Here is a 6,496-nt window from a genome sequence, read left to right on the forward strand (position 1 = left end):
TACCCCATGCATAGGATCACCAATAATTAGCTCCTTAGGATGATTATGAACATACCTTCATTCTTTGGATAGGTCATTTGTACCTTGAGGTTGTTCTTGATGTTCTTCACCTTCCTTATCCTGTTTGTCTTCATGTTCCTCATCATCTTGAATTGTTGAATCCTTCAGAGTGATCTCCTTCATTCCTTCTATAAGAAGATCTGCATCATCAACACCTTCATTCTTCCTTGAAGGAAGATCGTTAGATTCATCAAAGACAACATGTATTGACTTCTCTACTACTAAGGTTCTTTTGTTAAAAACCCTAAAAGCTTTACTAGTGGAGGGGTAACCAAGAAAAATTGCTTCATCTGATTTTGCATCAAATTTTTCAAGTCTTTCTTTACTATTATTTAATACAAAACATCAGCAACCAAAAATATGAAAATATGCAATATTAGGTTTTCTTCCTTTCCAAAGCTCATAGGGGGTTTTCTTTAAAATTTATCTAATCAAAGCATGATTTAAGATGTAATATGCTGTGTTAATTGCTTCCATCCAAAAATATCTTGGAAGGTTGCTTTCACATAGCATGGTACGGGCCATTTCTTCTAAGGTTCTATTTTTCTTTTCTACTACCCTATTTTGTTGGGGTGTCGTAGGTGCAGAGAAATTATGGCCTATTCATTTTTTATCATAAAATTTTTCAAAGTCTTGATTTTCAAATTCAGTTCCATAATCACTTCGAATATTTTGAATTGAAAATCCTTTCTCATTAGTGACTTTTCAGTAAAATCTAGTGAAAACTTGAAAAGTTTCATCTTTGTGTGCTAAAAAAAAAATCCATGTAAAATGAGAGAAATCATCAATTATTACAAAACAATATCATTTTTCTCCTAGACTAGTAGTTCTAGTAGGTCCAAATAAATCTATGTGCAATAGCTCTAAAGGTCTAGAGGTTGAAATAATATTTTTAGATTTAAATGAAACTCTTGTTTGTTTACCTAGTTGGCATGCATCACAGATTCTATCATTTTCAAAATTCAATTTTGGCAAACCAAGAACCAATTCCTTCTTAATGAGTTTTGAAAGTGAATGCATGCTAATATGTGCAAGCCTACGATACCAAAGCCAACTAGTCTCATTAATCTTGGCATTCAAAGATACTAGGCATTGCATGTTTATCTTGGATAGATCATTCAAATCTACCATATAAATATTACCATGTCTATGTCCAACAAATTTAATGCCATCATTAATAGGACTAGTTACAATGCAAACAGAAGATTCAAAAATAACTTTATATCCTTTATCACAAAATTGACTAATACTTAGTAAATTATGCTTTAAACCATCTACTAACAAAATATTTTCAATGTATTTGGAGGGAGTGATACCAATGTTACCTATACCGATGATCTTTCCTTTACCATTGTCTCCAAAGGTGACCATCCCTCCATTCTTAGCATCAAGAGTGATGAATTGAGATTCATCACCAGTCATGTGTCTCGAGCATCCGCTATCAAGATACCGTTTTCTGTTTCCTTCTTGGGATGCTAGACACACCTCATTTTTATGTGCCATAAGGTACAGGTTGGCTTGTTCAGTCGAGTCTTCCTCTTTGGAGCTTGAGTCATCACTCCCACTCTAAGTGACCATCATGGCCTTCTTCTTGTACTTCTTGGGATCCTTCTTTAGTTGTGGGCATTCGGACTTGAAGTATTCTGGTTTCTTGCATTCATAGTAGATAAGGGGTTGGTCTTTATCTTTTTCTTTGGTCTGTTTCTCTTTTGTGAATGGCCTCTTCCTCATCTCTTATTTTCTTTTTCTCAAAAATTTCTTGAATCTTCGGGTAATGAGTGCCATCTCTTCATTCTGCTCTTCATTTTCGGTGTCATCAGTTTCTTCATCTGGTGGAGCTGTGGATTTGAGGGCGATTGTTCTCTTCTTTTTGACTTCTTTCTCTGATGTTGTTTCATGCTCAGCTCATGTGTCATCAATGATCCAAGAAGCTCTTCCAAGGATAGAATGTTCAAGTCCTTGGCTTCTTGGATGGTGGTCACTTTGGCTTCCCAAGTTCTTGGTAAGGACCTGAGAATCTTTCTTATAAGCTCACTATTAGTATAGGACTTACCAAGACTCTTTAAACCATTTATAATATCAGTAAAGTGAGTAAATATTTCAGTTATGGACTCATCATGCTCCATTTTAAACAATTCATATTTATGCACGAGCATGTTAATTTTGGACTCCTTTACTTGATTGATTCCTTCATGGGTTACTTCTAACCTATCCCATATTTCTTTAGCAGACAAGTAAGTTGAAATGCGATTAAATTCGTTAGCATCAAGAGCACAATATAGAACATTCATAGTTTTAGCATTTAATTGGGCCATTTTCTTATCAACCTCATCCCACTCTTTTTTGGGTTTGGCTGATTCCACACCATCAATAATTTTAGTGGGTGTGTGAGGGCCGTTCACTATGATACTCCACATATCATAGTCGAGTGCATGAATGAAGATTTTCATCCTAGCTTTCCAATAGGTGTAATTGGACCCATTGAAAAGTGGAGGTCGGTTAGTGGACTGCCCCTCGGCTAGAGAAGTGCCGACTTGAGTTGCCATAGATCTTTGGCTCTTTGATTGGTTAGATCAAAGTAGGGCTAGAGCACCGGGCTCTGATACCACTTGTTGCCCAGCTATGCAACCCAAGAGGGGGGGTGAATTGGGTTTCTAAAAATTTTAAACTTAAGTTAAGTCTTATGAAAAATATTTAACAATAGCTAAATGAATAAGAAGAGTATAGTTGATTCAAGGCTAATGGTTAAATGCAAGAATGCAAAAGAATAAGAAAGTTCTAAAGAAGAGCAATTAGGCACAACACAAACAAAAGAATTTATAGTGGTTCGGTGCCAACCTTGCACCTACATCCACTCTCCAAGCTCCTACTTGGGAATTCCAATCCACTAACTTGTATTCAACCTGAATACAAACGTCGAAAACTCCGACTCTAGCTATCCCAAGCTAGTCCACTTGTTTCTCAGGTACAAGCTAACCCAATACACTCCGATTCAAGGTTCGGATCAACCTTCCCTTATTTTGGATCCCTTCCAAAATAAAAATAATAACTGAAACAGAGTATCACAATGAATAGCACAGAAAATACACAAGAAGCTCCTTTAATGAGCGAATGAGGCTTTAAATACACTTTACTCAAAGAGAAGAAGACTCTTTTTGATTTTCTCAAGGTGGTTGGAGACTTGAATGTGCACTTGAGGAGTTGGTGAGCTTGGATTAAAGGCTTCTTGAATGCTTTGAGTGAGCTCTTGCTTAGGACTGAAAAGTTTGCTTGAAATTCCCTTTTCAAAAATCTCTCTTCTTGATTCTACTTAATGATTCCCACCTTTTTGTCCCTTTTATAGCTTTAAGAAATGGTGAAGAACAATCTGGGCTGAAATAGAGCCGTTAGACCACATTAAATGAGTATTAAAAGTACTTAAAATGGGTTAAAAACTAACCGTTGCGGAATAATTCCATCACAGGGGTCGACTCATGCTCATGGGTCGACCTCTGTGGAAAAACAGTAAATAACAATCAGAAAATAAGGTTCTGTAATTTTTGGCCTAAAAACAGTAGAGGTCGACTCATGGGTCGACTCATGCCTTGAGGGTCGACTCATGGGTCGACTCACAGGGTGTGCCAAGCCTGTGCCGGCCAAAAAGTGTGCGTGCCAATCAGCTCATGTGCCATGAGTCGACTCATGGGTCGACTCATGTTTTTCAAACATGCATATCTTTCAAAATACAAGTCCAAAAATAATAAAATTTTTACCAATTGATCACAAATCTTTTATTCTATCACTTGATGCTTTCAAATTCGAGTTTGATAAAATTATGATTTTGCCTCTGAAAAGCAATAAATCTTTTTCAAAAAAAAATCATTAGTACCCCTTCAAATACTTTGTAATCATCAAAATCAATCCAAAGAGCAACAATCTTTTTTAAATCAATCACATAGATTACTTGGGATCAGATTTTGCTAAATTGAAATACATTGATACATATCTCTTACTAATTCAAAGAGGTTAATCCTATCTTGACTCACACACCGACTTAACAAGTACTTGACTGCATCCAAAAATCTTCCATCACTGAATTAAAAACTCAGTTAGTCTAGCACCAAAGTACAGTGAGTTGCTTGCAAGTCACCGTGGTGATCTCAGGTCGGAGGGATACTTATATCCATACCTTTCATGAGCTACCCTTGACAGCAGAGTGCTCCACAGTTGGTTATATTTAGTGACGATGTACTTCTATATCTCACTTGCATGCCATACCAGTATCTTCATACCATTTAGTTATGAGAACAATCAACTCATATGGCACACAACCACCTATACTTAATATCACTATCGTCCTAGTAATAGCATATCGTTTGGTCATGAATCAGTCTAAGGACTACACGATAAATTCTTCTTTATCGATCAAAGTAGTCCTAAGGACTTCATCACAATATAGGAGTTTGTTAGAAGATGTAATATTGTGATGAAAAATGTTAAATAATTTTTATTATTTATTAATTCATATACTTTTATAGTTAGCACAATCATCACACAATTGGCTTTAGGACACATTTTTCAATACTAAAACCAATCGTTTGATGATTGTACTAGTTATAAATGTATATGAATTGGTCAATAATAAAAATTATTTGGCCTTTTTCATTATAAGATTGCATCTTCTAATGAACTCTTGTGATGTGATGAAATTCTTAAGATTATTTTGATCGATAAAGAAAGATTTATCATGTAGTCCTAAAACTGATTCGTGACCAAACGATACGCTATTACTAGGATAATAGTGATTCAAGTGTAGGTCATTGTGCGCTATATACGTTGGTTGTCTTCGTAATCAAATGGTGTGGAGACATTGGTATGACATGCAGGTAAGATGTAGAAGTACATCATCACTGAACATGACCAACTGCCGAGCACTCTGCTATCAAGAGTTACTCATGAAGGATATGGGTATATGTCTCTCTGACCTGAGATCACCATGGTGACTTGCAAGCAACTCACTATACTTTAATGTCGGACTATCTGAATTTCTAATTCAATGACAGAAGGCTTCTGGGTGCGATCAAGTACTTGTTAAATCAGTACGTGAGTCAAGATGAGATCGATCCCTCCAAATTAGTACGAGTTAATGTATCAATATATTTTAATTTAGCAAAATTTGGACCCTGATAATCCATGTGATGGATTTGAAAGATTGAAATACAATGTGGATGACTTATACAAGATTGATAGTCAAACCTTAGGTCTCCTTGAGCATTAGGGTCAAAAAGATGAATTATACGGTAGCCATACGCCAGTAGGTTCTTGAATATTGCTTTTCCATCATTCGATCTATTCAGACTTCGGATCCCATTACTAAATGGTTACATCAATTGATTCAAAAATTTATTCCTGTGCTACTGATTTAGGTTCGACCTTATGGGGTCACATTCAAAAGAAGTTTCTAACTAATCATATGGCTGATCAACGATTGAGAATCGTACAAGAATTTAATCGTAAATTCGATTAATGATTAACCTTATATAAAAGTTACAATAAATTTATTCACAAGTATTAGTAAATTAATGAAGACCGATCAGATCGGAACTTCGAGTAGACTTTTCGTAGAGGTCGGATATGTGTGTGGCTATGAGTAACCAGCAAGAATCTTCCTTACCATGTCTCTCAGTAGCGGTGATCGTCAACCCATGCTCAGATTTCGAGTTTTGAACTCAGATAGAAGTAGATCTGATCTACTGCTCACATGCATGCATGCTGATTTTATCTTTCAGATTTTTCAGATTTTATATGCCACATATCATGTCATAGATTTTAGAGTCAGTTGATTTGATAATTAGATCATATATATGATAGGTTAATATGATTAATCTAGTTGTCTTTCTCTGTATTTTATTTGAAAAAATTTTGAAATACATATATGAAATCGCCTACAGTTTCGAACAATTAAGGCCACCCACTCAAACCACTTCGAATCTCTCCATTCATCTACCCATATCGATCTTAGTATACAACCAATAGATAAGGATCACCCACTGCATAGATTTGAAAGTATCGCAAGCTTTTTACATAGATTTCAAAGAACCCATGGTGTATGGCTTTCATTTGAGATCACCCACCGCAAGCTAAGGATCACCGACCATAGAGCATTCTAAGCCTTTCATTTGAGATCATCCACTATAGATCTTGAAGTATTCTAAATCTCTTCATTCATCTAATGTTGGTAGAAAAATGTAGGAAAATAATATCATAATTAGATCCAACTATCAATCCGGCTAAGTTTCGAACCAATGAAACCCTATCACACCTTACGTGTGGCTATGAAAGGATACCTTATTTATTAATCAATTAAAAACATCAAAATACCTTATATTTATTGATCAATTAAAAATACCAAAATACCAAAATGAGAAGCCAAAAAGTCATTAAAGAATTGACCCAA

Source organism: Elaeis guineensis, chromosome 7, assembly GCF_000442705.2.
Source record: "Elaeis guineensis isolate ETL-2024a chromosome 7, EG11, whole genome shotgun sequence".
Taxonomy (NCBI): Eukaryota; Viridiplantae; Streptophyta; class Magnoliopsida; order Arecales; family Arecaceae; genus Elaeis; species Elaeis guineensis.